Genomic DNA, 12,136 nt, shown 5'->3' with positions numbered 1-12,136 from the left:
TGCTATTCCAGCATGTAGAGTAATCACTGTGCTTCAAATACTGAAATTTTGATAGTATTCAATGAAATATAAACAAAGATAGTGCATGTTGTAATAGGTGGCATACATAAAGTTGCAGGCACTTTGTTTACCGATAAAGGGCACTTCAGATTACGGAGACTTTCAACAAAGCGGGCACTCTAATAACTGAGTTTTATCTTCTACCTTAAATGCATTCATTTATATTATGGCTATTCATACGTTACATTTTGAAAATATATTTTTCAAAAATCACATTACTATTAATTTATACTATGTTTATTATAATTGCAATTTTCAAATGAGATAATATTTAGTATTAAATAAATGTGTACATAACATACACAAACAAACACACACACACATACATGTTTATATATACATATATATAAGCCTCGCTCTGTAAAAAGGGGGTTTACTGCATGGGCGTAAAGTATCGTTCCAGATTAGCCTGTGCCATACACACAGGCTTATCAGGGACGACACTTTGCGCCGTAATTGTACCTCTCTTTTAGAGACAGACTCTTCTTGACGAAAATCCAGTTTAGGCGGAAAGTGTCGTCGCTGATTATATTAAAAACAAAGACGGATATGCATAACTTTTTACACCACTGTCGTGTGATTAAATCGACCCCGCCCGTTCTTAAATTGCTATTTTCGTTTACTGGCATTGAGCCAAAAAGTTCCAATAGAATTTCGGACCTGCATCGCTGCTGATATTAATCTCTGAGAGGCAATTTAAGCAGAGTGATTATTCATGACATGCTATCTAATATATAAGTAAATAGCCCTAGTACCTTCATTTGGACATAAAGATAAATGCTTTAGATCAACCGTTTAGAACGTAATTTAAAATTTATGGTAATATAGATTTTACTCATTAGACATATCCAATTTGTTTAACATTTATCTTTCACATTTATACCAAATCATAATCATATTTCAAAGGGATAAGAACATGCTTCGGTAATTCGTTTTTTATTTGCGTACTAAGTACATACATTTTTATTTATTGCCTGCTTACTTTAACAGTATTCCACAGCGAATTCTGCATTTTTGATTCACAAAAAACGAGTGTGTTATATCTGGAAAAAAGTGTCTAGATGTCGGGAAACGAAGTGCCATTGTTTTTTTAGATGATCGGTAAACGTAGTGCAGATGAAAAATGTGCATGCGACTCTTAAAACATTTGAATTTTCTCAAATACATTAGTAAACTAAAATGTAACATGTTGTAACATTACTGGATATGTTGATCTTTTATTTCGAATAGTTAGCACGTTCTTGATTTATTTCCAAGTATGTTTATTTTGTTAAAATATGTACTGATCATTCAATTCATGCTGATTATCGATGGAATTTTATCGTTTTTTTTAAATAATTCACCGTTTTTCCGCGAATTTCTTTCTTCGCAATACGAAGTGCTATACCATTAATCACCCAAACAATGTTCTGTGTCTAAAAACCAAATAAACAGAACATAAATACAAAAAAGCTGAAGAACTCACCTCTCGCGCGTGGCTTTTGTTGTTCTCTGTTAGTGAAGTGCCATCCGTCAACGAAGTATTCGCATACCCGGCGTGATCTGGGTCTACGCTGTTTGCCAAGGCATTTTTTTTCTAGACGCTAGGCATAAATAACTTAAAGTGGCATTTTCACGTTTTGGTACATTGACAAAATAAAAAAAAGTGCTTCAGATTCGCAAATTTTCGTGCTAGTCATGATATTTGTGTGAAAACAGTAATACTGAACATTTACCATGCTCTAAAATATCCATTATATGAATCTTTTGACGATTTAAAAACCTGAAAATTACAAAGCGTTGCAACCCGAAACGATTGAATAAGTTGGAGAGTTGTGTTTTTGTTGTTCTATTTGTTTGTGATTCTACGATGATTGCTTATACAGTATAAAATTTATCACTCATTGCATTAGCACGGATGGCTGAATGTTCTAAGCGATAGACTTTTATTCCAGGGGTCAGTGGCTCGAGCCCAGTTGAGGATTACTTTTTTTCTTTCTTTAATTTTATTATTTTTTTTACCGGAGCCTTTTAAATCCAATATTTACATTTATCAATATAGCATTTAATGACAAACTTCAATACATACCACTGTGAAAAGGCCCCTTAAATACCTGAATGTGACATACTACATTATAGCCTTGGGTAAGGACCATACTGCTGCTACTACTACTACTTCTGCTGCTGCTGCTACTGCTACTACTGCAACTGCAACTGCAACTGCTACTACTACTACTACTACTACTACTACTACTACTACTACTTCTACTACTACTACTACTACTACTACTACTACTACTACTACTACTACTACTACTGCTACTACTACTACTACTACTACAACTACTACTACTACTACTTCTATTACTACTATATGTATGTATTCATTTATGAATATGATATTTATGTGTTAATAACTAACGATAATCATTCCAGTACATATATTTTTTAAATAATATATCGCATAACACTCAAGCTATTTAACATAGTTCGATCTGATAGTAGGTGCGCTTCGTGACAATATTGTCTACATTCTATCTATTAAACATACACATAGATTCGCAAAAAGTAAAATATTCGTTAAATTCTACTATGCCAACGTTTTAATATTCGATGCATATCTGGTATGTAAATAACAGGGCAATTTACGAGCAATTACAAAGTATATTTTTGCACCTATTTATTTACATCGGCTAAAATCCCCCATTGCAAGTTGTTGTTGTAAGGCGACTTTTCTTCTTTGCATCGCCCATTTACGTAGAGTCAGGGACAGGTGAGCAAGAATACTAACCATACAGATATCTGTAGTCTATGTAGCAAACATTGCAGTTGGTTACATCGAATACATTAATGTAGATACGCATGGGCGGTTTGAACAGGTAAATGACATACGAATGTTTAATAGGGAATATCATGTTCGTTTCGTTAACGCTTTACACCCATTTCATCATCTTTTCATTCATCCACAGCAAATTCATTTTTTGGGTTACACGAATTCTGGATGGAAGTAGGCTGTAAGAATAGGGATAAATAAAACACAAAAATAAAGAACGACATTTATTTTTTAATCGATATTCCAGATATGTGTATAAAAATAAAATTTCTTAACCTAAAAACTTGCATGAAGTTTCGATGTCTTTAATAAAAAACTAGTTTCCATAATGTATTTTGTAATCATATTTGGCAACATCTACTGCTCAACTACACATATAGTTCGTTTTTCGTCATATTTTTAAGAGAAAAAAACACGTATAAAAACGTTTTTAATCATTTACATGATTACTAAAAGTTGATTTAAACAAGCACATTCTTTAATATTTTATATCAATACAATCCGATTCTTTAACAGCAAACATATGCGGTTATAATTTAAATCAGGACTCTATTCAAATGAGCCGCGTTCTGAGAAAACTGGTCATAATGCTTTTGCGTAAAGTGTCGTCCCAGATTAGCCTGTTCACACCGCAAAACCTAATCAGGGACGACACATTTCGCTTTTATGGTATTTTTAGTTTCAAGGAAGTCTCTCCTAACAGAAAATCAAGTTTAGGCGGAAAGTGACACTTTACGCACATGCATTATGCCCAGTTTTCTCAGAACACAACTCAAATAAGATAGGGCACATGTTAAAGCTAAACGTATTTCATGAAAGACTTTACTTAAAAATAACCCCAAAATTAACATTTCTATTTTTTTATCTGATCAGAAGACAACAAATACAAAAATATCTTCCATCAACTTATTTACACTTGTCTGTAGATTTTTTGCTAAACAGCCACAATTTTAACAAGTATGTTGATGTAATGTAACCACATCAATTAAATATTCTTAAAAACTTATCACACTACAAACATTCATTTTACTAGAAAACACATAAATACTTGCTCACAAATTTAGACGAAGATATATTACCTTTTCAAAACACCAACAAAAATATTGAATAAGTACCTATCTGAAGATATATATGCTGAGGTATTAATCAGTGAATATTTAATATGAGACTGTTTCCATTTACAAATAATCAAATATAATATAGGGATAGTACACGTTTTCGAGGGCATGATCATCTGTGGGCGCTCGAAAAATCCGTTCCTGCCCTCGTGCTGCGCATTGGATTGATGGAAAGTTGAAATGCAGCCGCGCAAAGTAAGACGATGGAATTATTTTGGAATTTTCAGCAGGAACGTTGAAGGTACATAAACACTTACATTTACAGCATAGTCTTTTGAAAGTGTTGAGTAAATCACAGGCAGCAGTATCATAAATTTGCCCCCCCCCCCCCCGGGACCCTAACCCTCCCCCCCCAGCTTAACCCAGCGGGCGCAGATTGTTAAATGTACACCTATCGTGTAAGGTTTGACTTTTCAACAACGAATATTGACAAAAATACACAGTTTGAAAACCTTACCTCGTTTAGGTTTTATATATACACAAGGTATGAAACGTACTATATGTATATTGGTGAAAGATTACACACATGCAATAAAGCCCCTTTTCACACAGCACGGCCTAAATGTAAAGTTGATCAAGTTGTACATATTGTTCCGCAACATTTATTTTACCACGTGTCAAAGTCGTATTAAATCGGGGTGAATAAATAGCGTGCTTATATGTATACACCCATTCGGAACAATTTATACACGCGGCAATACGAGATTCTTTTTTCGAAAATATATTTATTTATTGGATATTATTAGAAATATGTATAGCGTGTAACAGTATACTACGACAATCGATGCAAGCAATTAGATATGTTTGAAATCGATGTAAACAGCATAAGCATGCTATGGAAAATTTATATAACATGCGGCAACACATAAGAAAGATGAAATTTCAAAATCAAAAGTAATTATAAGGGACGGATCAAGCGTCATTGATTGTAATTATTTATGTTATGCTTTCCTGTGGTTTATAGTGAAATACCAGTGAATTAAAACTGATAATTTCACTGTTTACAAAACTGGTAAACAAAAACTATATAAAAGATAAAGTGTTCTCAATATCAGACTGAACATTTAAAAGGACAGAGTTTTGTATTTATTTGAATGAAACGATTTCTAATATAATGTTATCGAATTATTATGAATACAATATTTGGAATAATGATTAATAAACAAATAGGTAAAATATCAAGGGAAAAAGTTGTTTTACAAGGATAGAAACCCGAAACGCTAAATACAAAATCAAACGCGCTACCGCTGGTCCATACATATTTTGAACAAAACAGTATATTTTAAACTCTATTTGTTTAACTAACGAAGTCTCAAAATTATCGGTGAAAAACAAAGCGAACGCTAAATTATTTTAGCTATTTATGGCAATATTAAAGATTGATAATTATCAAAAAACTAGAGTTTTCTTAGGCATGAGTGTTATTCGGCTAGTTTGATTAAAAATACATAAATACTAAAAATCAGAGATGTTCGAGATTGGGCAGCGTCGGAAGCAGGACGTAGTTCTCACGAGCCACCCGAAGACAATCTCGCGTTCTCTCGTAAATGTACGGATATCGTCGCGGGAAATTCACATGGCATATATTGACAGACACAAAATATAAATATAAACGAGCATTTTGTATCTCGTTGAATCTATGTTATCAGATCACATCTAGCGTTGGAATTTTGGCTATTGCTTCTATTAATGTGGCTTTAAAATGTACATTATTTTTTAATCGCTGTCAAATGCTATATAACAGTATACTTTGGAACAAGTCAATTTCATATAGTTTTGAACAAAACTTTATTTCAAAACATTGAAGAGTGGAAGGAAGTCATGTGTTCTTGGGTGTATACTTTACAAGTCTTTCTGTATTGGGATGTTACATGTTCCGCCTACACATCCATGAGTCGAATGATGCCAATAAAAAACAAACCCATGAACAACGGATCAAGTGTGGCTCCCCCGGAAGTATACGAATGTTTGTTGGTGTTGGTATCAATCACTACGTAGACGGTGAAGTAGCCAGTTTTGCTTTCTTGTATGTTAAGCCAGTTGTTCCAATTGACTGGACAAAACGGCGAGTTGCAGAAGACGGCATAGCCTTTTTCAGTATCTGCGCGGATAGCTTGGGACTCTGAATATTAAAATAACAACATCAGAATTTTTAATTATTTTTTATATTATTGTGTTATCATGGCTTACGTAAATAAGCAAGCCAAGTATCCATTAATATAATTGATTGAAAGTTGCTTCAGTGGGATAAGTGTGGGAAAAGCACATGTCCACATGTGTCAAATGGTAATTCCAACATTTTCTTTGTATGTGAAACGATTGTTATGTTTAAGTTGCAAAAAGAAGCTGTTTAAGAACTTAAAGGTGTTCGTTTGAAGTCAGTATTTGTTTGTATTGTTTTTTGCTTCTTAATTAAACTGTTTTTGTCAAATGGTTTGCGTTGACATTTATGAAATAAAATTAAGTATCATTAAAATAGGTGTCGAATGCATATGTAATGTTCCTAAACACGATTATTCGGGGTGTTAACTAAAAATTTATCATCTCAAGATTAACGTGTTAGTCAAATGTACTACACAAAAGACAACAATGACAGATTGAATTTTTAATGATTTTCAAAGCAATTATTCAATCTGTATCGAATAAGATTTGATTTCAATAATAAAACATAAAATAACTTGTTTAATGTTTATATGTTGAACATTATATCCAATACTTTGATTTTTACTGGTGTTAATGATAAATTTAATGCCAGTTTGATTTAAAAGAATAGCAAAAATAAAAGTAAATTACTATTTTACTCAATTTTACGAAACTAAGGAAAGGAAAATATATTACGACAAATCACGTCCGTTGGTATTTCTTTTTTTAATAATTCTACTGTGTTTTCATATACAAATCTCAATGTACATTTCGTTTTGGCAAAACGATGTGATTGTTAATTGCTACTATCTAAGGTTTTGCGACCATCTTGGATTTGTGGGATTCGGTCCGATGAATGTTTTTGTTTTGCCTTAATGGCAATTTTTGAATAATTGCTTAAAGTGGTAGTAGAACTTAACATAGAACATATAAAATAAAAACTTTGAAACCATGTACCTTTATCAATGACCTACGCTGGTTGGTATTTCTCGCCGTTAAAGTAGACGAGTAGAGCGCTGTGTACAACATTTACTTTCTGCATTTCCTCCTTAACGTTAGCTGCAATTTCTTTCGCATCTTCGCTTCCATTTGCGATATTCATCTTTACAATTTGGGAAAGGCTGTTTGCGGTAAAGGTGGACACTGGTTCCTTTGTTTTGCTGTACGTAACAATTTTTGTTTTACCTTTGTTATTATTAATCACAATCTGTTGTTGATCCACTTCGATGAAACGAAACACGCTTGGTATTTCATTGTCCATCACAAAAACGTCATTCCAAGCCCAATGATAGCGCTCAGCGTTGTTTTTCTGAAGCTGAGTTATGTTATCTGTATTCTGCAAATCCTCTAAGGCGTATTCACGTTCTTTTGACGAACACGACGCGTATTGTGACTGGAAACCCGCAACAACAGTCTTATGCTCATTTTCCCAGAACGCCTTCGCGATCTCCATTGAATTGTTTTTATCCATTCTCAACCATGTCATTTCAATTTACATACCGTCTGACATTAACTCAATGCTGTCGTTGGCCATGATATCCATCGCAGTCAAATTGCATCTCGAAAGTTCAGCGGCAAGCTGTATTATATTCTTGTCCTCTCCTTGTATGTTATCAAGAAAGTATTTCGACAAATATCTCGCCCTGGAAACCGCGGGGTAGGCCCACTTCATGAAAATGTCTCTGTAACCGCCAGCGTCCGGTTCCTTTGCAGTAAGACAATTCTTCAAATCTATCATCCTGCTGTTGATTTCCATTTGGGTCTCCTCGATTTTGTTGTACTGTAGGTTCAACACCAATTTCTTGTATAAAAACTCGCTCGTAGAATCAATTTTAAGTGCCAATGTATTTATTATTTCTTCCTTGTTCTTTGATTCAGTTGTCTTTTCGTCAATAAGTTTGTATATTTCAAACGCAAACTTTGCCACATCCTCAACATATTCCAAAGGACCGAAAATAAACCTTTATTGCGGCAATGGTGAAGAGCTACACGTCGCGATCAAGATCACAGCAGTTACTGCCCGAGTATACATGCTTTTCCGAAAATGGTCCAAAAAAGAAAGAATTTGATAGTATAATATATATTATGTACACCAATAAAGTATCAAACACGTTCCAGTAGTATAGGACTAACACTCAAATTAACCCTCTATTTAAATCCAAAGCACGGAGTTTAATAATGTATTTTCCCCCTAAGTTTAACGTTCGCAGTTTTTAAAACCACAACCTCACTCTACGATTTAACTGTGTCGTAAACGAATCTTGAATCTACAGAAGTCGCTCTTGATCATGCAGAAGACGACATATCGAATATCGCATGCTTTAAACGTAGGGCAATTTCATATTTACATGTAGTCTGGATTACCTTCCCCTGACACTTTGTGAAAATTAACACTTGATCAGCAGACCATGTATTGCATAAATTAATCTATCTAAGGTTACATTACATGAAATAATGTTGTATCCGACATTGGTCGAAAGTAGCGCCCATTTATTAAAAGTTCATTTTGTCTTCTGGATTAAAAGCTATTTAGTGATCGCACCCATACATTTGTGTTTATTTGCTGTATACTGCAGCATTTTGGTGCATTTCATTTGGGAACTAGGTTAAAAGAGACACGTTTTTGAGTGCGTTCATTCAAGTACGGTGCTTTTGTCGAAATCTCACTGCCGAAACACTGTTTTTCAAGTTAGCTTGCATTTTGGCAAATTTTACTTTCATATAAGTTACGAAAGATATATGATTAACACCACAAAATTATTGGCAGAGAACAGATTTATCTTTGAAATATTACCAGACTTGCAATATTTGATATAAAGGAGCCATGAACAATTCTTTAGAAGTTGGAAGTTTATTTTGGGACCCTACGGGAAATATAGTTTTAGTGTAATCCAACCATAAACAAAACCCCGAGATACCTGGTCTTCATGACCCTAATTTTAAAGTAGAAAATCCCTTATTAGGTGTGCTATTTTACTAATTGCATCACTTTTAGCACAGGAACATAATGTTTGAGTTTTATACGAATTGTAATGAATCAACATATGGCCCTAGAATGGTAGCAAGTTTAAAAAAAAATACCTGGTCACCCTAGTGTTAGATACATCTGACCCAGGTCCAAACTTGGCTTAGATATTGTCAAGATAAACGTTCTGACCGAAAAACATCAAGCCTGAGTCATAAATGTTTTACCTATATTGGTAAGTTTAAAACACATTTGACCAGGGGATCTTGTTTTAAGAGGCAAGTGGTCTAGACCCAAACGAATCCTTACTATTAATGACAATGGCAATATTCGGATAAAGTTTCATAAAGAGCGAGTAATAAATGTGGCTCTTGGAGAAGTAACAAGGATGCTTTATTATCTAACATGGTGTAATATTTTTAGACAATAAATACCAAGATACGAAATCGTCATAGATATTCTAAAGATAAACATTCCCACTAAGTTTCATCATGATGGAGTTATAAGAAAATGAAGCCTGTATCATGATCAACAAGGTTTTGTAATGTTTGACATTGAGAATGCAATACTGCTTCAGTAGCTGGAGTTTCACTTCTTTATATTGTGACTTGCTTTTTAATGATTTTACCAATATTTGTAATGATTCAAGACGTTGTAAAGATACACGTTCTTATATGTTTTATAATGGTCGAGTAATGCATGCTTCTCAAGAGCTGTAATAAAATTATTCTAATATTTAACTTGGTGACATTTGTTCTGCACATGACCTAGATTCGAATGAAATCTAATTCTTTGACAATATTAAAATTCTTTAAAAGTTTCATCAAGATTTTATCATAAGTTTAGCCTATGGAGTGGCAACAAGCATTTTATAAGATTTGATGTTATGACTTACTTTTCTGACGTACGCGATCCAGATTGAAACATAAAAATGTGAATATGCACAATCAGACCAAGTTTTATCAAGATGTAGTTATCGATATTTTTCAAGGGTGGTTACAATGTATTTTTTTAGGATTTGATCTAATGTTGTTTTTTTAACGCACATGACCCAGGTTAAAACTAGGGCTAGATAGTGTTTAGATAACATTATGACAAAGTTTCATCCAAATGTATTCATATATGTTGCTTTTATGGTGTTTACATTTTTTTGCAAGATTCATAAAGGTTGAGTCATACATGTGGCCTCTTAATTGGTAACAAGATGTTTCTTAGATTTGAGCTGGTGTCCTACTTCGTTGACACACGTCACCAAGATTCAAACTTGAGTCTAGATATGGTCTAAATAATCATTCTGACAAAGTTTCATCAATTGTAATAAGGTTATTGTAAGATTGGACCAGGTGACCTAGTTTTTTGACATATATGACCTGTTCACAAATATTTGAGCATGTATTGAATTAAATATTCGTGAAATTGATAAACGTAAACATTTGAACTAAATAAAACGGTAAAAAAACAAGAACAAAAATACAGAAAAAAGCATATAATGTTTAAATTGGCTGACCCTTGGAGTAAACCTCTGGCGTTTTAACCACTCGGCCATCGGTGCTTTCAAAGAGGAGAGTGTATTTTATACTGTATACAAGCAATCCTCGTAATGTCACAAAATATAAAGATATGAACACAACTCTCCAAATTTTTCAATCGTTTCGCGTTTGTAACGTTTTATATTTTTTTTTGGTTTTTGAATCGTCAAAAGATGCATATAATGGATATTTTAGAGCATGGTTATTGTGCAGTGTTACTGTTTCCTCGCAAAAATCATAGTAAAAACGAACATTATTTGCAAATCTGAAGATAGTTTTTTCAATTTTGTCAATTTACCAAAACGCGAAAAGGTCCATTTAAACATGTGCTTAAACGTGTATAAATGATAAAAACATACATTTTCATAAGTGAAAGTTTATTTATTCATTGTAGAAAAAAGTGTATTTAAATAGGTGTATTATATTTGCAAGATGAAATGTGTAAAATTACTAATAATTTGATTACAAACGAAGCAATTGAGTCTGATGGACACATTTTGGAATTTTAGGTAAGTTTCTCTTCGCACATGGATTTATTTGACTAAACGAAACATTTTAAACGGCCCGGCTGTCGGAGACGGATCAGATAATATACTATTTTTATCCTGCCATATGATGTATAAACTATCAATATAAACTATGTTTGAGCAGGGCCTCATTGGATAAAAGGCATAACAATCATGGGATTAAGTGGCTAGATCTGTGTAAAGCAACCGGTGTACGTATTGTTATTTCATATGTGTTGACTTGTAATATATTGATAAAATATGTTAAAATAACACAAAATAGGCAAGAAATTATACATTGAAGACGAATTTAATAAAATTCAGCAAAGACAAATAAGCGCCCCGAGCCGATTGCGACGAACATATTTCGTACATATTTCCCTGCAATAACCGAAGCATTCGTTTTTTATTAGGATCAGAGTAAGTATACGTGTGTCATCTAAAAAAATATATATACTAGTAATAAATTTTTAACACATTTTATATAAATTAATAAATATTTGACAACATCATATAATCTCGCTTTAACGGCCGGCTTGGAAATTCAAATTAGTATACCTTTTTGTCCAACAACGGTTGCTCAGTTATCGACTATTTGCTGACCGTTGATAGTAATTTTTCAAAAGTTTCATGCTTTTTTGTTGGAGATTTTAATGAATGAAGTGATATTGCCCTAATACGTTTTACATTAAGCTGCAGTCACAATAGGCTTCTAAACACTAATCATAAAGAAAATAAATGTTAATTGAATGACAATTTTAGGGATCAATTTCGGTCAGGTATTATTGGTAATCTGACAAAGTTTAATTCCATAGTAAATAATGTTAACTGCGAAAGCAGAGAATCTGTTAATTATATGATTAAGGATTTTACTACTACTAAAGTGTAAACTTTAGTGTAGCCGATCCACTATTTTGTAAAACCTGCTATTTTAAATATGACGTTAGTTTTAATGTAAATAAACATGAGAAAAATAAGTGGTTTGATAGCGCGTGTTTGCTATT

The sequence above is a fragment of the Dreissena polymorpha genome, chromosome 8, assembly GCF_020536995.1.
Source record: "Dreissena polymorpha isolate Duluth1 chromosome 8, UMN_Dpol_1.0, whole genome shotgun sequence".
In the NCBI taxonomy this organism is placed as follows: domain Eukaryota; kingdom Metazoa; phylum Mollusca; class Bivalvia; order Myida; family Dreissenidae; genus Dreissena; species Dreissena polymorpha.
Note: the sequence above shows the minus strand (reverse complement) of the source record.